The following is a 21,710-nucleotide window of genomic DNA, read 5'->3' as shown; positions in this document are numbered from 1 at the left end:
TGCCAGCAGTTTTCTTGCTGGTTCTTGCCGAGTAAACCGAGCGTGTGTACAAGGCTTAAGTCCATTTTCTCTGATAAGTGCCCATCTCATATCATATGGCAGAGGTGCACTTGTTTTTTTTTACTATTTTGTATGATATTCACTGTCAAGGTTACTTTCATATATGTTGAATTCTTCACATCTCCCTTGAAGTGATCTGCTAGTCTCAAGATTAGACTGTATCACCTTTAATTAGACTTTAACACTTATGGGGCTTTGTTTTATTAGGGTGTCAATTCTCTGTACATGTTGCTTACAGTCTTATCCATATTGTTTATCCATATTGTTTTTCTGCCAGCGGCTTTTTAATTTTGAGTTTATCTGCTCAATTACTTCGAATTTTTGCTACAATGATCAGTGTTTCCAGCTATAGCTTGTTGCACTAATCGTTCGGGAAAAACCTGAGTCTGGTTGTACACAAGTAGGTTGATATTTACTTGTGTAAACCAGCTAGCACATATATGGATCAAAATTAAGCCAGTCCCTGCTAAACTGGCCGAATTTTGATCCATGTTTGGCCGGCTTAAGAGATGGGTAGTCTAGCCAGGTGCCAAGCCCCTACAGTATGTCATATGGAGTGAAACTAAAAAACCAAAGTGGTCCATATAAGTACAAAAATTGCGCTTGAACAATTACATTTCTATCCAGCATCCCAGAGTGGACACTGATGAGAAAGTTGACTGCAGGCCAAACACATGGCAATTATTAGCAGAGAAATGGAAATGAACGGAGTGACTTCACCTCTATCCAAAATTGAAATTTGAACATTTTAATTTTAAGATTGTGTGGTCCTTGAGCTCCAAATTATTGGGAGAAGGCTGCCATTGGAGTACACTGCTTAATGTTGCCAGCCATATTAAAGGGGAGTTCCACCCACAATTTCACTTTTTAAATATAAATACCCCTGTAATACACAAGCTTAATGTATTCTAGTAAAGTTAGTCTGTAAACTAAGGTCCGTTTTGTTAGGTTGTTACAGCATTTAGATAGTTTATAATCTAGAAATAGACCGTGGCCATCTTAAGTGTGGACATCAGGAAGCCAGACTGTATGACTTCCTGGATTTCAGCTTTGCATATCTCGCACATGCTCAGTGCACAAGCAATGTAATAGGTTTCAGTCAGGTTTGCAAGGACTACTGGGAACCATGATGCCTATCCCAGAAACCCTTGCAAATAGCCTAGGCAAATAAGTAGGAGGAAGTAATGAAGGACTACAAAATAAAGGTATTTACAAGCAACAAATTAAATAAAAATTGTCCATTCTGAACACTATGAGATTAGAGCATGCAGCACAGACAAACATAAAAAAATGGGTGGAACTCCACTTTAAGGTCTCATGCACACTGAAAGTTTTTGGACTTTATACAGCTGCAGTTTTTGGCTTCAGACTTTTTTTTCTGCAGCCAACAAACTCTCCAGCACGTTATATGCTCACAGACTGTTTCAGCAGCTTTTGACAGGGGCGTTTTTTGGCTGGAAAAAAACCCCCAGAACTAATGGTTTTTGAGAGGAGTTTTCAGCTGTAAATACGCTTTTATGCCACGTACACACGATCAGAAATTCCGACAAGAAAACCGTGGATTTTTTCTGACGGAATGTTGGCTGAAACTTGTGGTGCACACACGGTCAAACAAATCTTGTTGGAAATTCTGACTGTCAAGAACGCGGTGACGTACAAGACGCACAACGAGCCGAGATCAATGACGTTCAATAGGCAGTTTGGCTCTTCTGCTTGATTCTGAGCATACGTGTTTTTTTGCACGTCGGAATTGCATACAGATGAGTGGATTTTCCGATAGGAACTTTTTACATCTGAAAAATAGAGAACCTGCTCTCAATCTTTTGTTGGCGGAAATTCCGACAGCAAAAGTCCGATGGAGTATACACATGGTCGGATCAAAGCTCACATCAAGCTTTTCTTGTCGGAATATCCGATCGTGTGTACTCGGCATAACTCTGAAAAAAAGCTTTAAAATGCCCCCCAAAAAAAACACGCTACTATTCAGCATTTATAAGTGTTTTTGAGCCATAAGCTTTTGTGGGATTTTAATTTTGCTAATAAATGCAAAACAAACGCTAAAAAACGCTCCTGCAAAAACGCTGATAAACTCATTCTACAGCTATTTTTTTTTTTTTTTTTTATACTGTCCAGTGTGCATGAGGCCTATTGCACGTACACAAGTGTTTAATGACTATTATCCCTGTTGGCTATCTTTCCTGGAAAGTGGACAGGAGTCTGTAATGCCCTACTGTTTTCAGAATGGCATTCTGTCTGCAGGGTAGAAATAACAGAGACCAATTACCTCTGTGAAAGTCTTAAGCATTGTTCAACACATAATAACAGCCTGCTAGGTGTGTTTATCTTAAAAGCCACAGGCAACAGGTTGTTTGCTCAGGTCTTATTTCATCATGGGGTTTCTGATTACAATATTATGGTGTAAATACAAGTACTGAAATTACCATTTTGTCACCAACTTCATTTTTTTTTAATCATCATTGTATCCCCTATTGAAAAGAACCCCCAAAAAATGTATATTTGCTTGGATGATAGAAGTCAGCAGAGATTCACTTTATTCACTAAGCTAAGAGAGAATTCCCTTTCAAGGTGAACAGCCAATTTCTACCAGTTTCTGTTCTGGTGACAGCCACTATGTCAGGAATTAAAGGGGTTGTAAAGGTTTGTTTTTTATTTTCTAAATAGGTTCCTTTAAGCCAGTGCATTGCTGGTGAACAGCCAATTTGTCAAGATGCATCCTAAAGACCTCATATATAGACACATGTGGGTACCCCTGCCTCCCTTCATGCCCAGGAAGTGTTCTCCTTCTTAGAACTGAGAGGGGGGCACTGAGGTTGTAGCAATCATTCCCCTTGGTTAGCAGCCAAAATTGGAAGAGTACTGATAAAAAGGGTCCAAACATATTGAAACATGAGCGGCAGGGGTGTTGTGCATACTTTTCCTTCTAAAATAAGTAAGATCTGGGGGCGTGGCCAAGATGGCGACCTGAGCAGACGTGCTTCCCAAAGCTCTGCTAGAGAACTTTCTACCATTTATCCTGATGCCGACTTTTAAACCCTGCTGAGCACACTCACCTCTGCATGCCTTCCAAATCTTCCGGGCGCTCTCAGAGGTGGAAGAGGCTGCGGTTTCCCCCCAACGCTGCTCGACTTTTGGATCCAGCTCTTACACCTTCTCCACCATTGAGACATGTATCCAACATGGCCATACAGAATGATTCTGAGTGCTCTCCTCTTACACAGGCACCTGGCATATCTCTCTGATCAATGCGGATGCTAAGTTGCTAGCAAAAATGTTGGCCCTCCGCCTCACTACGGTGATTGAACAACTTATACAGACAAGTAGATCAGACTGGTTTCATGCTGGGGAACGGCACTGACATAAATATCCGTTGCCTTTTTCTCAGCCTCTCGGCTAATCATGACAGTGCTGGTACAAGGGTGGTGGCCTCGTTGGACGCGGAAAAGGCATTTGATTCGGTCGCGTGCCCTTTATCTGGAGCATGTTACATAGGTTTGGCGTTGGCCCCGGATTTCTACAGTGGTTGGGAATGTTGTGTAAAACCCCCAAGCCAGAGTCTGCACTAATGACCACATCTCAGCGCCATTCCCCCTGGTCACTCGGCAAGGATGCCATTTGTCGCCGAGCTTATTTGCTCTAGCACTTGAGCCATTGGCCATCCTTGTGCGAAACTCCTGGCTTGTCGAGGGTTGGTGGATCGGCCCCCTGGAGGAGAAGATTATGCTTTGTGTGGATGATACCCTGTTGTATCTAAGGAATGCAAACTCCTCTTTGCAGGTCATTCTTGCTATCTTTGATGAGTTTGGGCACTTTTTGGGTATCAAGTTTTGTTTCCACTGGATTTAGATGCCAGGGGCTCAGCTTCGCCTCCTCCTTTGGTATGGGTTGAGGAATTTAAGTATATGGGTATTAAGGTACAGGGATTTGAATAAGTTCTAGGACCTGAATATCCATACCATACTATTACAATTGAAAGACAGATGTACCTCCTTTAGTAACTTACCGCTAAATGTTTTGGCTGGCATTAATATACTATAAATATTTTTCCTTCCTAAATTTATATGTTTCCTGTAATTGTCCCACATAGTTAAAAAGGTTCTTCTTTAGGAAGGTGGATGGTTGAGTAAGTTCTTTCTTATGGGCAGGTGCAGCTCCATGTCTGGTGAGGTCCACCCTCCAGCTCCCGGTTAGTTGTGGTGGGTTGGCCCTTCCTAACTATCAAGTCCACTTCTGGGCGGATGTACTCGTTACAGTCCACTGGTGGTTTTTGGGTTCTAGAACAAATGCAGCGGTCTGCCTGGAGGCGGCTTTCCTGAGATCACTTACATAATTTGGTAATCTGATATACAGAGGGTCAGAGGCCTACCCATCTCTTTCATTTCCTACTAGAAAGACGTTGAGGGTGTGGATAGCTGCCAGGGCTCGATTTACCAAGCCTGATCTTTGGTCCCCTTTTCAACCTCTGTGGGGTAATCCCTCCTTTCCACACATCATGAATGCTTCCTGACCCACGGGTCTGGGCTAGATTTGGTGTTCGGAGACTGAGGGACATCATGCCCACAGGAACGCTTTTATCCTTTGGGACATTATCGGCTAATTTTATACTACCTCGTTGGATGTACTTCCATTTCCTCCAACTGCAACATTCTATACATTCCCAATTTTCAAATCCCCCTACACTTGGGACTGACCCGATAGAGGAGCTTTTGGCGCAAGAGTCATTGCCTAAGCCCTTATCCGCACTCTATCTGGCTCTTCTCAATGTGCAGTCACCTAAGATAGATAGGCTTTGGGAACAGTGGCACGAAGATATTCATGCATTTGATAGGGATATATGGGAGGAATGCTTTGAGGATAGCTCCAGGCTCATAATAGTGTCTGAAGACAAATTCATTCAAACAAAATTTCTTCACAGAGTGTGCTTCACGCCACAGAATCTATCCGCAGCATTCCTTGGACTGTACTTGATGTCATACAGCTTAGGGGAACTTACTTTCATATGTTTTGGACTCCATCAACTGCCATCTATCGTTGTCTCTCCTTTGTACACCTGAATTAGCACTGCTGGGTATCCATGATGAGTAAAGACCTATATATACACCAAACTGTTGATTTCTTATTTACTGTATTATGCAAAATACATTTTCTCTAGGGGATGACCTTACTCTTAGACCCCTTTCACATTGAGGCGTTTTTAATGCGGTACATCGCTAAAAATAGTGCTGCTATACCGCATAAAAAAAATCGTGCCCTGCAGGCTTCAATGTGAAAGCCCAAAGGCTTTCACACTGAAGTGGTGCGCTAGCAGGACCGCTCCAAAAGTCCTGCTAGCCGCATCTTTGGAGCGGTATAGGAGCAGGGTGTTTACCGCTCCTATACCGCGCCTTCCCATTGAAATCAATGGGAAACCGCAATGCGGGTGGTATTAACCCTTTTTCGGCCGCTAGCGGGGGTTAAAACCTCACCGCTAGCGCCCGAATATTGCAGTAAATACGACGGTATAGCGGCGCTAAAAATAGCGGAACTATACCGTCACCGCACCTCCGCTGCCCAATGTGAAAGCAGCCTTAACCACTTCAGATCCGTAGGACGTCCTGGGACGTCCTGGACTTTGAGCGGTGATATCTGAATGATGCCTGCAGCTTTCAGATATCGCTGTCTTCAGCTGGCGATTCTGTGCACCAGAAGAACGATCAAAGCGGCGGTTCCGCCGCTCGATCGTTCTTCTAGGCAGCGGGAGGGGACGTCCCCCCCTCCCACCGCCATCTGGTGCTTCTCCGGGCTCTCCCGTGCCATCGGGGGCCCGGAGAGCGAATCGGCCAGCGCTCGTTGTTGAACCATAGAGATGACTGGTGACCAGACGGTCACAGTCATCTCTATGACCGTCGGAGGGCCGGGCGCGACGTTATGACATCACGCCCGGTACCCAGAAGTAAACAAAGCCGCTATCGCAGCTGTCGGCATGTAATCCTTGTAATAGGAATAAAAGTGATCAAAAAAAAAAAAAATTACAAAAAAAGTGTAAAAATAAAAAAATGAAGTAAAAAAATAAAATAAAATAATAAAAAAAAAAATTTAAAACGCCCCTGTCTCGGTCGCTCGCGTGCAGAAGCGAACGCACATGCAAGTCCCGCCCACATATGTAAACACCGTTCAAACCCCACATGTGAGGTATCATCGCGTGCGTTAAAGCGTGTGCAACAATTCTAGCACTAGACCTACTCTGTAACTCAAAAATAGTAACCTGTAAAAAAAATTAAAGCGTTGCCTATGGAGATTTTTGAGAACCGAAGTTTGGCGCCATTCCATGAGTGTGCGCAATTTTAAAGCGTGACATGTTAGGTATCTATTTACTCGGCGTAACATCGTCTTTCACATTATACAAAAAAATTGGGCTAACTTTACTGTTTTGTTATTTTTTAATTCATGAAACTGTTTTTTTCCCTAAAAAAAGGCGTTTGAAAAATTATTGCACAAATACCATGTGAGAAAAAAAGTTGCAATGACCGCCATTTTATTCCCTAGGGTGTCTGCTAAAAAAAAATATATAATGTTTGGGGGTTCTGATTAATTTTCTAGCAAAAAAATTGTGATTTTTACATGAAGGAGAGAAGTGCCAAAATAGGCCCGGTAACGAAGTGGTTAAAGGTGTTGTAAAGGTTAGTTTTTTATTTTCTAAATAGGTTCCTTTAAGTGCATTGTCGGTTCACTCACCGTTTCCTTCGATCTCCCTTCTTGTTTTTGTTTTTTTCTTTCTTTGGTTCGGATGATGGGGGCAAGCTTACTGAGGAGGAACAGGAAGTGAGAAATTCAGACAAAGAAAAAAAAACATTTAGAAGGGAAATTGAAGGAAAAGGTAAGTGAACCAACAATGCACTGGCTTAAAGGAACCTATTTAGAAAATAAAAAACAAACCTTTACAACCCCTTTAATTCCTGACATAGTGGCTGTCACCAGAACAGAAACTGGTAGAAATTGGCTGTTCACCTTGAAAGGGAATTCTCTCTTAGCTTAGTGAATAAAGTGAATCTCTGCTGACTTCTATCATCCAAGCAAATATACATTTTTTTGGGGTTCTTTTGTCTTGCATGTGATTGTGTGCGCTTTGCAAAGTGAACTTTCATCAAATTCACTATGCTAAAGCTGGCCATGCTACAGTGGCATCACTAGGGCTGGTGTCAACCGGTAGATAAAACATGGTGTCACCCCCCCCCCCCCCCCCCCTCCACCCAGTAGGGCACAGTAGCACATTGGCGAGGCTCTCCCCCCATTATTGTCCTCAGTGACCAAATTCCTGTCCTATTACTGTCCTTAGTCCCCCCAACAATGTCCCCAGCCCCCCAATAATGTCTTCAGCACCCCAATTACTGTACTCAGTCCCCCAATTAATATCATAATAATAATAATACAATTTATTCAATAATTCTGCAAGTGATTCTTATTTACTAGTGCTGTTTTCTAGTTGGTCTAAAACTGCTTTTGCCTCAAAGGGACGCTTTTTGGTTACCATAAACAATCTCCAGTTTCCAGGCAGAAAGAACAGTATATATAATATAAAACTGCATGTAGGGAACTGGACAAAGCATTAGGGACAAAAGGGAAATGAAATGATTTGATACAGTAATGTAATCTGTATGTGTTATGTTTTTTGCACTTTTTGAATTTGGCACCGGGCTCTGTCCCCATGTGTTGTGACGCTCACAGGGAACGGAGCCCGGCACAAAGTACATCGAGCAGAGTGCACAGCCCGTGGACACAGCGGGAGGACATCGCAGCATCCTGGGGACAAGGAAAGTAACTTTCCCTGGATACTGCAATGCGATCCCGAGTCTGGCTCGGGATTACCACTTTTGGTAATGAAAATTCACCCCGAATCACACCTGGGATTACCGCCAGGGAGGTTAATGTCCTCAATGAGCCAATTACGGTCCTTAGGCCCCCGATTACTGTCCTCAGACCCCCCCCAATAATGACCTCAGTCCCCTAAATTAATGTCCTTAGTGACCCCATTACTGTTCTCAGCCCCTCTACAGTGCCCCATTACTGTCCTCAGATTCCCCAGTGCCATATTACTGTCCTCAGCCCCTCCTCACAGCGTCCCATTACTGTCCTTGGTTCCCACCCCCTGTGCCCTATTACTGTCCTCAGCCTCCCTCACAGTGCCCCATTATTGTCCTTAGGTTCCCAACCCCAGTGCCCCATTACTGTCCTCAGTTACCCCCACCCCTGTGCCCCATTAATGTCCTTAGCTACCCCGATCCTCCCCATCCCTCATTGCTGTCCTCAGCTCCCCCCACCCCACATTGCCCCCTCATCGCTCCAACTCCTGTCTCACCTTACATACACAGTCCAGACGGCTGGACACACAGCGGGAGCTGCAAGCTGATGATTGGTTGCTAGGGCCGCCCTGAATCCAAACAACCAATCACCAGCTGTTAACTCGGGCAACCCTGCCTTCTAACCTGAGCTGTCCTGCCTCCAGCAGATGGAGCCTGCCAGAGAGAATGACAGTGGCACCACAGTTTGGTTCTGACCCCTCTGGCGGGTGTCACCCAGGTGCGGTCTGCACCCGCATAGAGATGCCATTGCCAATTTTCAAGTCATGGGAGGCCTTCTTGGCCCAACGCAACTTGACAAACTTCAATTGAAAAATTAAAGGAGCCAGCTGAAAAATTGTCAGCTGAATGGTGACTAAATCCAATCAGATATAGTCACTGATAGATATTTGTGCAGTCACAGATGCCAATGCTGTCTGTATACAGCAGCCAGCAGAGGAGATTCCTTCATCTATACTGTTTTTTGAGGATGGGGGCGTTGAGTGATTTTTCTCATTCAGCCTGTGGGACTAAAGGAAATCCTAATAGGTATGGCTAGCCTAAGGGAAAATTCCCCATTACCTTTAGTATATCATTCCTATTGTCTTGAAGCTTGACAATATATCCAACAACTCCTTTTCTACAAATAATTACCAAGAACCCTGGGACTAGGTGTCCTTTTATCTTTCTGTCAATTATCTCCTTTCAAACTTAACTATTTAAAATATACTATTGCCAACAGTACTAATAACCTAGTCACTGTTTCCTGTCCCATCAATTTCCATGTCTCTATTACTATTTGCAGTAGAGTTAATAGTTTAACTGATGTTTTTACATCAATATCCTTTACAACTTTTTTGTCTAAGATCTGGATCAAACTGGTTTAGCCTTTTCAAGGTCTTACAAGTACCTGTAGGTCTTACAGGTGGTGATATTGTTTCAGATCATTGAGTGTATAATTAATCAGTGAATGGTTGCAATGTAAATATACATGCCAAAGCCTAATGTCTCACAAATTAAATGATATTATTGTTTCTATTGTTTAGCTTGCTTTTGAAGTTTTACTGTTTCCCGTGAGTTGAACAAATACAATTTTCCCAACATTTTTTAAATTGTGTGTGTATATATGTAGTGGTCTGGTTAATGGGGAAAGCACATTTCAGAAAATCTATAACATTCTGCAGCATTGGAATTAACATGCCAGCGCTAAAATATAAAAATGGGTAGAGTTAAAAAAAAATGTAAAAATAATAGTAACCTAATATATTGAAAATGCAATATTTCAAGATGTTTGCATTTGGAGTCTACTGAGTTAGCCAATGTATCAATTTAACACAAAATCTCTGGCTGTCATTGATGTATAACATTGTACAATACTCTTCTGATACAGTATATTTAAAAGCGAGGGATACATCCTTATCTCTCTTCTATCCCTATAGGTCTCCGACCTCTTCCCTTAAAGGGTCACTAAAGGACCCTTTAGAGAGTTTAGAGACATACAAGTTAACTGATTCCTTTTAAAAATGATTACAAATAGATAAAAATCAATCATATAATGTGCCTGCAGGTTAGTTTCACTTTTAAACTGGTTTCATGTTCCTGTGAACTAGAGAGACACACAGAACAAAAACAAACAAATCCAGGGCAGTGTTTTGTTTTTAAAATGAATCTGATTGGTTCTGTTAAGTTTTAGACACACAATAATGACAGCTTAGACCACCGTGAAAATCTCCCAGTACTGTGGTTATAAGGAAACAGGCAACCAGGAAGTGTGGAGATCACAGCAGAATTACAGCTACTTCAAAGCAAAAACGAACAATGAGGACATGAAACCAGTACTGCAGTAAGGTAAAGGAAGCTATTTAACTAAAAAAAAAAATTCCTTTAGTGATCCTTTAACTTATTACCTCCTTACCTCCTACAATTTTTTTTGATCCCTCCCCTCCTTCCAGAGTTTCTACTGTGCCCTTATCCCTACTAGTCTTCACTATAAACTCCCCTTTATCATCCCTCTCTCTCCCTGTTCTTCCTTGCCAAAACCTACATGCTCAACCAGTGGTCTAAAAACCATCTATCTTTGATCATAAGCCTGTGTAAAGGCCCTCAAGCAACACTTTCTGATAGGCCCTCAAACTTTACTCATGCAGAATGGCCCCAAACCTGTTCTTCTCGGGTCTTCCCCCGGTGCTTGTGAATCTTTCCCCCACTAAGTGCCCCCCATAGGCAGTCACTTAATATAGGGGCACTTATGCAGGCTCGCTTACAAGCCTCACTGTCTGTATCCATTGACACAGACAACGGGACTCAGCCTGCTATGCTAAACCCTCTTGTTGATAATCAACCTCTGTCAACTTACGAGAAGATAAGAAGAATATAGACTCTACTGTAGTTGTCTCCATAGGGCAACATGAGTCAAAAACGTTGATTAGTGGGGTTGTATGTACTTTACTTATTTTTTACTATAGTTTCACTTACAACAAGCCAGTGTAGTCTAGATAATATCACTCAAACTAAGCATAGGTGGTCACACCTTTAGAAGAAAGCCCACCCTTGTTAAAGGTGACACTTCTATATGTAAGTCTTCCCCGAGCTAGTACTTATAACAGTTACATAGTTAGATAGTTGGTGAGGTTGAAAAAAGACACCAGTTCATCCAGTTCAACCTATGATGTGTGTGTGTATGCGTTTATGTCAATAGTACATGGTAGATCCCTGTATGTTGTTGGATTCCACATCCTTACCGCTCTGACAGTAAAGCACCCTTTACGCAGTTTGAGGTTAAAGTGCTTCTCTTCCAATTTTAGTGAATGGCTGCATGTCTTTTTAAATTCCCTTTCACTGAATTTTTTTTCCCCTATGCTAGGGTCGCCATTATGGTATTTGTTCATTTATATCATATCCCCTCTCAGGCGTCTTCTCTCCAGAGAGAATAAGTTCAATGCTTGTAGTCTTTCGCCATAGCTGAGGTCCTCCAGTCCATTTATTAGCTTAGTTTCCCTTCTCTGGATTCTCTACAGTTCCTTCTTGGGGACTGGTGCCCAGAACTGGACGGCATACTCAAGACGCAGCTGGACTAGAGTCTTGTAGCATGGGAGAATTATCATTTTATCTCTGGAGTAAATCCCCTTTTTGTTGCATGCCAATATTCTGTTGGCTTTGCTTGCAGCAGCCTGCCATTACATGCCATTTCTGAGCCTGTCATCTACTATGACCCCCAGATCCTTTTCCATTCTAGATTCCCCCAGAGGTTCTCCCCCTAGCGAGTAACTTGCGTTTGTATTTTTGGCACCCAAATGCATTACCTTACATTTTTCAACAGTTAGCCCTGGTTCACACTGGGTACGATTTGGAACGATTTGAGATGCGATTTGACATGTCAAATCGCATCTCAAATCGGCGGCAATTGTCGGCAATGGCACTGTCCTAATCAGTGCGACGCCGCATCTGCGATTTCAAAAAGTAGTTCCTGTACTACTTTTTGCGATTTCGGGCCGCGATTTACATTAAATTGCGGCCGAAATCGCGGCAAAATCGCGGCAAAATCGCAGCCGCGAAATCGCGGTAAAATCGCGCATTTTACCGCGATTTTGAATTCGCAGCAGTGTGAACCTAGGCTAAACCTCATTTGCCATGTAGTTACCCACCCCATTATTTTGTTTAGGTCTTCTTGTAAGGTTTCCACATCCTGCAGAGAAGTTATTGCCCTGCTTAGCTTTGTAGTGTTCGCCAATACTGAGATTGAGCTGTTTATCCCATCCTCTAGATCGTTTATGAATACATTAAATAGGATTGGCCCCAGGACAGATCCTTGGGGGACCCCACTTACCACACCGGACCATTCCTAATACTCGCTATTTATCCCCACCCTTTGAACTTTCACTTTTAGCCAGTTTTCTTTTTTTTATGGTTTCTTTTATAGTTTTTATTGGAAATTTGCACAAAGAATACAAAATAAAGCAAACAATGACCAGAACATACATGTGAGGTCACGTGACCCTGGACAAGAGAGTTCAACAGAGCAGGGAATTCAATGTCTAACAAGAAAACCAAGAGAACCCACCCCACTCCTCCTCCGCACCCCATAGGGGATCAAGCTGTGCAGAGGAAGAGCGGACCGGGCCACCCCTATAACATCGGATGCTCCAACGAATACATCAAAGAAGTGGTCAGGTGGGCATAGAATTGAAGAGCCAAAGTCTGGAACAAGAGATGACTCAAAAATTAGAAGAGAAGAGTTAGGACAGCCAAGGAGAGAGAGTAGGGGAGACAGAAAAGGGAGAGAAAGGTAGGAGAGGAGAACGTACACGGAAGGCTAGCGATAAAGGTGGGGACTTGCATCAGTACAGGATCAGAGAGGGTCTCCAATATGTAAAGCCCAGGGTTCCCAAATAAGTTTAAATTTCGCTTCAGAATCGAGGATAATGTTGGAAATCCTTTCATTAGACATAATCCATGAAATCTTTCTTTTGGCCATTTGGAAGGAGACAGACGGGGACTTCCAGGCCCTGGCAATAGTCAACTTGGCACCAGGTAGGATGAAGTGTATCAAAGCCAGAGTAAACTTGGGGGTTTTGGGAATTAGTTTGTTAAGTAAGGCGATAGCCGGATCTTGAGCTACTCCTACTCCCGTGACCTTTCGAATGAGGGTAAAAATTTTGGACCAAAAAGATCTGATTCTAGGGCATTCCCATAAAATGTGGAGGAGGGAACCTAAATGGCCACAACCCCGAAAGCAAAGGGGTGAGGACTGTGGATAATATTTTATAAGGCGGGTGGGAACAAGATACCAACGAGTCAAAACTTTCAGGCTTGCTTCAGCCAATGAGACATTCAAAATACCCTTATAAGATCGTGCAAAATTAGAATGCCAAGATTCCATATTCCAGTCAAGGTCAAGATCCTGGTCCCATCTCTTCATAAAAGGCGCTTTCTCCACCGGCTCGGCTAAAGCCGAGTAAATGAGGGAGATACCCCCTCTCGTGTCCATGGCTGTGGAGCACCAATGCTCGTAAGGGGTTACTGAGGGAGAAGTAACGCTAACTTTCTTAATCTGGTGTAGGAAGTGGGAAAGTTGGAAGAACCTACATTTCTCAGAAGGGGGCATTTTGAGTTTAGAAATGCAGTAGCCTAGAGTGAGGGGCCCATTAGAGTTGAAAAAGTGACCAATTCTGTACAAGCCTTTATCGAGCCACCATTGAAAGGCTTTAATATCTAACCCTGGAGGAAACTGAGGATTGTGGAAGATGTGGGCAAGTGGGTACCAGTGAGATGTTAGGTGTTTCAGCTTGTGAAGAGAGTCACATAACGCCATGGAGTGGGAAAAAGTGGGAGCTAGAATTGGGGGTCGTCGTTTAGGGAGGTTCTATAGCAAGAAGTCCAAAGTATAACCTGGGGTCGCTTCTCTTTCCATGTTTACCCAGTCAGGTTTAGGCCCTTTCAGGTAGATTACCGAAAACTGACTGAGTTGGGCCGCCTGGTAATACCACCAGAGGTTGGGTAAGCCCAGGCCTCCTTTCAATCTAGGTCTAAATAGAATGGACTTTGAAAGACGATGTCCCTTTTTGTCCCAAATAAAGCGGATGATTGCGGATTGAAGGGTATTGATGTATGCGTGACTGGAAAAGGCAGGGAGCGGAACAAATACAGAATTCTGGGAAGGAGGGTCATCTTGACTGCGTTAAATCGACCGTGCCAAGATAGCTTGTAAAGGGACCATTGATGGAGGTCTTCCGTAAGTTTTTTAACCATAGGAGGGTAATTATGTTTGTGGAGTAGGTCAATTCGTGAGGTGAGGTTGATCCCTAAGTAGGGAATGGAGGTTGAATTCCAGGAGAAGGGGAAGTGGTGTTTCAATCTATCTACCAGGACTTGGGGGGTTGAAATATTGAGGGCCACCGATTTAGACATGTTGACTGTTAAGCCAGAGACACCGCTAAAGTCTTGAAGAAGTTGGATCACATTAGGGGTCGAGATAAGGGTTGACGTAATAAAAAGGAGAATGTCATCTGCGAACAAAGCACATTTGTGCATAGTTTGACCGCAAAGGACACCCTGGATATCTGGATGGAGTCTGATCGCAACAGACAGGGTTTCGACTGCTACCGCGAACAGGAGGGCTGTAGCCAGTTTTCATTCCAGGTACTCACCCTTTGATCCATGCCTACATATCTTAGTTTGTACAGTAAATGTTTGTGGGGAACTGTATTAAATGCCTTTGCAAAATCCAGATACGCCACATCTACAGGCCTTAATCTACAGGGTGGGCCATTTATATGGATACACCAAAAACAAAAGTTGGATTCAAAATGGCCGACTTCAAAATGGCCACCATGGTCACCACCCATCTTGAAAAGTTCCCCCCTACATATACTAATGTGCCACAAACAGGAAGTTAATATCACCAACCATTCCCATTTTATTAAGGTGTATCCATATAAATGGCCCACCCTGTAGATGGCAGATCACTTCTTCATAGATGGTTAATAGATTTTTCTGGTAAGAACGATTCTTCATGAATCATGAGTCATAATGAAAAACAAATATCACTGTGAATTATTAGAGATTCCAATTGGGACATCTCTGTACTGCAAATAGTCAGCAAGCGGACAAGTAGCAATGCTGTTCACTTTTTTTGTAGTTGTGGAATCCACTTGAATTGTCTTATGATCATCATTATATAATGAAAAAAAATGACCATAGATAATGGGATCAACATTAATGTGGTGTGTTTGTTTTGTATTAGTACTGAACAATGCTAATAATCTATTGTATGGTTTGGTATGTCTCCTAAATTAAGTAGCAGATAAGCAAGCTTATGTCTGCCTAATCAGGGAGATAATAAATATAATACATTTAAAAGCAAAAATACTAAATAAAAATGTATTAAGGGTGTGACAATGTATCTGCTATAGAACAATATAGTCTGCTATTAGTAAATATGAGTAAGCCAATAAGACGTGGCCACAATAAACAAATCCTATTCATGTGATTCAATCCAAACTAAAACAAGTTTAACTTTTACAACCATTTTAATAACAGCATTTTTTTTTTTTTTTTTTTTTAATATATATGGAAAAAAACTAACAAAAAATAAATAAAAAACAGTTTCCTTTATAAAACATAATAAAAAATGCCAGGACAGTACAAAACAACCAAAATAATCCCTTATCCCTCCAGGTGACCAAATTTTTTACCATACATTTTTGGAAATGAAGAAACATGCTGGTATTGAGGGGGTTATATGGAGCTTGGCAATATCGCACTAAATATATTAAATGTACAGGTCATACACAGAAGGATCAGGAGGTGGATGGGTTACAGTAGGAAGATGTGTTCAAGTTAAAACAATAGTCAAAAAACATATTTCTCCATTTACATGAAGGTCAGGTTAATATAACCCAGTCAGCACAGGGTTCCCCCATATATCAGAGTCTGCAGGATACCCCTTTACAGTGCAGGGCGAACTCTGATGTAAAGAGGAGCACTGCAGATCATGATCTAAAGGGGAAACTCTTAGGCCTCGTACACACGACGAGAAACTCGACGGGCGAAACACATCGTTTTCCTCGTCGAGTTCCTTGTTAGGCTTGTCGAGGAACTCGACAAGCTTGCTTTGCGTACACACTGTCAAGTCAAAATCTCCTCGTTCTCAAACGCGGTGACATACAACACATACAACGGCAGGGGAAGTTCGATTCCACTGGCTAAACTCTTGGGGCTGCTTTTGCTAATTTCATGTGTTTGCGTGTTAAATAAAAGTTTGGTAAGAGACGATTTGCACTTTTCAGTCTGTTACAGCTTTAAAAATGTGTTATCTCCATTACAAATGCTACTTTTACTCCCGTCTCATACTTTAATCTGAGCAAGCGCGGGTTTCTTAGCATACAGACGTTCGAGTTTCTCGTCGAAAACCAGCCCGACCAAAAACTCGACGAGCCAAATCAGACTTCCGTCGAGGAAATAGAGAACTTGCTCTCCTTTTGGCTCATCGAGGTTCTCAACAGTTTCCTCGACGAAAATGTACACATGACCGGTTTCCTCTGCAAAAAAAATCTCCCAGCAAGGTTCTTGCTGGTTTTTGCCGAGAAACTCGGTCATGTGTACGAGGCCTTATAGTTTCCCCTTTAGAGTTCCCACTTGCATTAGGGTCTGCAGCATTGTCCTTTAGAGTTCCCCCTTGCACTAGAAAAGTTAATGAGAATGCAGGGAATTCTTATGTGTGTGTGTGGGGAGGGGGGGGGGGGGTGGCTGGTGACCAGAGACCACCTTTCGCAGAGTGAATATGCTAAGTTGGGGGGGGTGGTTACTAATATGAGGGGAACCCTTACAATATATCAGTCCCTTTTTACGTTATTGTATTCACTCCCACCTTAAACTGGCCTGCAGCACTGACACTGACCTCCTCTCAGGTTCACTGTGCAGGGCTTAGTCAGGCGGTCCTCTCCAGGCTTCAGCTTGGTGGCTCTGAGTTTATCCTATAGTCTCCTTACCACAGTCCACACACATCTGTCTCCTCCCGTGACCCCCATCCTGGTGGCGCTCTCACTCTTGACTCCTCTCGAGGCTCCCCCTCAGAGACTGCAGACATGATACAAGACAAGAGATGGTCAGAGATTGCAGATTGCAGACATGACACAGGAGACGGTTAGAGGCTGCAGACATGACACAAGAGACGGTTAGAGACTGCAGACATGATACAAGAGATGGTTAGAGGCTGCGGACATGATACAAGAGATGGTAAGAGGTGGCAGACATGGTACAAGAGAGGGTTAGAGGCTGTGGACATGGTACAAGAGATATTGAGAGATTGCAGACATGATACAAGAATTGGTTTAATGCTGTGTGAACATGATATGGGAGGTGGTTAGAGGCTGCGGACATTATACAGGAGGTGGTTAGAGGCTGTGGACAGGATATGGGAGGTGGTTAGAGGCTGCGGACAGTATACAGGAGGTGGTTAAAGGCTGTGGACAGGATATGGGAGGTGGTTAGAAACTGCGGACAGGATACTTTAATTGGTTAGAGGTTGCAGACAGGATACAGGAGGTAGCCAGAGATTGTGGAAATCTGTGATACTTTTAAACCTCACCAGGCACTGCTGCTCGTATGGTAACTGCTTTCTATGCAGTAAAACCAGGCACTCTCTCAACCTACCCATACCAGTACCTTTCATCTCTTTCCAGAGCCATGAAATCAGCAGATACCATTCTACCAGGCATGAGAAATAAATGCTCCATAAACTATAACACTGAAATTATCATAAAACTGCGCCTTGCATAGGCGCATTAGCAGTGTGCAGCAGCACAGACTCCCACTCACAACAGGGCTTCAGCTTCTCTGTTCCGCTTCTGGCGCGATGTGGTGGGAATGTGCCATGACATCATCACTCACCTCGAGTAGGCCCGTCACACAGCCTCTGCCCAATGGGACATAGACAGTAAGAAATAAACAGACAGGAGTCTAACCCTTAAAGGGGTTGTAAAGGAAAAAAAAATGTTTCCCTAAATGGCTTCCTTTACCTTAGTGTAGTCCTCCTTCACTTACCTCATCCTTCCATTTTGCTTTTAAATGTCCTTATTTCTTCTGAGAAATGCTCCCTTCCTGTTCTTCTGTCTGTAACTCCACACAGTAATGCGAGGCTTTCTTCCTGGTGTGGAGAAAGCCTCTTGAGGGGGGAGGAGCTGTGTGTTAGTGGGCGTCCTGACACTCCTGCTCGCCCCCTCCCCACTTAAGAGGCTTTCTCCACACCAGGAAGAAAGCCTCGCATTACAGTGGTGAGTTACAGACAGAAGAACAGGAAGTGAGCATTTCTCAGAAGAAATAAGGACATTTAAAAGCAAAATCGAAGAATGTATATATATTCACTAGACTGTATATAAATATTAAATACACTGCCTGCACACCACTAACTAACCTGTGATCTCACAGTGCATTATGGGGCGTTCCACGGCGCTCAAATTTCCTGTGAACGCCCCATATGTTAGGTTCGTTTGTGAGCAAACACCGGAAGTTCAAATCAAACTTACGTTCGACTCGAACCGCGGGCTCATCCCTAGTCACCATGGGCTTCAAAGCCCCATACACAACAAACTGCGATTCCCATTTTTTTTCTGCTTTGACCACATCAAATTCAAGTACAACATGTTCTCTTGCTATCTAAAATATCCCACCAATTTTCAGACGCCATTGTGACGAGATATTCCCTTTACCTGTCAGTGGTCATAATGTTATGGCTGATCGGTGTATGTTATCCGGATACAAGCAAAGCCTCTTCCCATTATCAATAATGCTCTCCTGCTGAGCTGCAATAATCACCGTACATCAAAGGAAAAAAACATCAGTGTTGAAATCTGGAAATTTCCAGTGGAGTTTTGCTTCCAATGCAACCTTTGTGAATGTCCTGAGCGAGAGGAGGGGTGGGGGGCATGGTGCAAATGTGTGCAGCCACATCAATAGGAGTACAATAGTGATCACATAAGGCTTCCCTTCCTTGTTCAATCACTTTTTGCTCTAATATACTGTACATTATAGGTAGTTTTAGCTTGTCACCTGACCCATAATACTAAAAATGACTGCTGCATCTGCCAATTAAAGTGTTTAGAAACCCTAACAATGAATTACCGTATTTCTCGGCATATAACACTTTTTCCCCCTGAAAATAGAGGGCAAATCATGGGTGCGTGTTATACGCCGATATGTTACCTGGCTGCCTCGGAGGGTAAGGTGGGGACGGGTGCCGTCGGATTACACAGATTTGGGATCTCCCGTTTACTCGACACTCGCAGTCACACACACACAGTCCTGCCTCCTGGATGGCTCCTATGATAGAAGTCACATGTCCCGGCAATAAAACGGTGTTCTGTCTATCATAGGAGCTGGTCCAGGAGGTGGGACTGTGTGTGACTGTGAGCGCCGAGTAAGCAGGAGTTCCAGAATCTATGTAATGCAGCACTGGTGAGGCTGCATTGACAGGCAATGGTGAGGCTGCAGATGGGCACTGATCAGGCTGCAATGAAGGGCAATGGAGAAGCTTCAGATGGGCACTGATCAGGCTGCAATGATGGGTAATGGCGAGGCTGCAGATGGGCACTGATCAGGCTGCAATGATGGGTAATGGCGAGGCTGCAGATGGGCACCGATCAGGCTGCATTAATGGGCAATGGCGTGGGTGCAGATGGGCACTATTAAGGCTGCAATAATGACCCTTATTTTGCTTCAACGTTCTTTATTTAAAATTTCATTTTTTTCCTGAAACTTCCCTCTTAAAATTGAGGTCCGTGTTATACGCTGATTAATTTGGTACTCCTGTTTGTCCTCTTTTCTCCTTTAATCTATATAAGAAAAATAATGATATATATATATAAAAGTACTTTCTTACAAATCCTAAAAAAAATAGTGAGTTGTTCCTTTAAAAATACATCTTTCATTATAATTAACCACCTCCCACCCGGCCACTGTAGATATACGGCCGGGTGGGTGCTTACTCCGTCTGAGTGGACGTTCAGGAACGTCCCTCAGAAGGAGGGGGATCGCACGCGTGTGCCCACGTAACGGCGCGATCCCGATGCGCTCGTCTCCGATCAGTAGGAGGGCTCTGTGATTGGCCCTCCTGATCACATGATGGCTTTGTCCAATCACAGCCGTCATGTGATGTAAATAGAGAGCCGGTTGCTTGGTGATTGGCTCTCCTCTCACACAGAAGTTTTCATTGAGGAGAGGAGAGCAGATCGCTGCAGACAGCCAGTGATCAGTGAGTATGAGCTGTTTTTTATGTCCCCACACAATGTAAACACACAAGTCACCAAAATAATGTCCCCAAAACACTGTCCCCACACACACACATGTCCCCATACATGCCCCCACGCATGTCCCCACACAATAAAAAACACCTGTCCCCCCACATATGTAACAGTAAAATCATATATCCCAGTGATCATCTGCACACATATGTCCGTGATCACCTGCGTAAATCTGTACATGATCATTTGCATACATCTGTCCATGATCACACAAACCAATAATTATACACTTAAAGCAGTAGTAAAGTGATTTTTTTTTTTAACTTTGACCTACAGGTAAGCCTATAATAAGGCTTACCTGCAGGTAAAAAGAATATTTCCTAAACCTGTAAGGTTTAGGAGATATTCCCCTTGCATGCAGCCGCTGACTTCAGCAGCGCATGCGCTCTGAGTTTCTCGGCTGAAGGTCCGGCAGTCTCCCGCGCGCATGTGTGGGAGTGACGACATTGCGGCTCCGACCACTCTCGCAAAACCCGGAAGACACGCCGAGGGAAAATGTCCGCTCCCTCGGCGTGGACCGAGATCACCTGCTGACGCCTCGTTCTAAGGTAAGGTAAGGTAAGTATGCGGTGCATACTAGCAGTGCATACTAGCTCAATATGCCTGTTGCCTTACAGGTTTAAAAAAATAAACAAAAAATCTGCGGGTTTACTACCGCTTTAACAGGATTTGTTTTACCAAAGACATGTAAAGAATACATTTTGGCTTAAACTTATGACAAAATTCGATTTTATTGGATTTCTTTTAAAACAGAAAGTAAAACATATTGTTTTTTTCAAAATTTTCGCTCTTTTTTCGCTTATATCTCAAAAAAAAAAAAAAAAGAAAAAACGTGTCGTGAATTAATACCACCAAAAAAAAATTCTATTTGTGTGAACAGAATGATAACAATTTAATTTGGGTACAGTGTTGCATGACTGCGCAATTCTCATTGAAAGTGCGAGAGCGCTGAAAGCTGAAAATGACCTGGGAAGTGGTTAATACATACAAGTGCAAACAAAGACAATGTGCAAAATAACATTGATATGGACCTTGACTGTCCCACATGCAGGGTTCTGGCCAGTGATATGCAAACAATGGGCCAGATTCACAGCAGAAATACGCCGGCGTATCTACTGATACGCCGGCGTATTTTCAAATTTGCCGCGTCGTATCTTGATTTGGAATCCTCAAACCAAGATACGATGGCTTTTGGCATAGATCCGACAGGCGTACGGCTTCGTACGCCTTCGGATCGTAGGTGTAATTCTCCGGCGGCCGATGGGTGGAGTTTGCGTCGTTTTCCAGTGTCGGGTATGCAAATTAGCTGTTTACGGCGATCCACAAAGGTACGCGCGTTCGTCGCATTCTCTTACGTCGTCGCTAGTCGGTTTTTCCGGTCGCAATCTTAAGCCTGCTATTTCATGGCTTAGATTTAGACCAGCCATGTTAAAGTATGGCCGTCGTTCCCACGTTGAATTAAAATTTTTTTTTTTTTGCGTAAGACGTCCGGGAATACGAAAGTACGTTACGCACGTCG

This window comes from Rana temporaria, chromosome 9 (assembly GCF_905171775.1).
Source record: "Rana temporaria chromosome 9, aRanTem1.1, whole genome shotgun sequence".
Lineage (NCBI taxonomy): Eukaryota > Metazoa > Chordata > Amphibia > Anura > Ranidae > Rana > Rana temporaria.
This window is presented reverse-complemented; position numbering follows the sequence as displayed.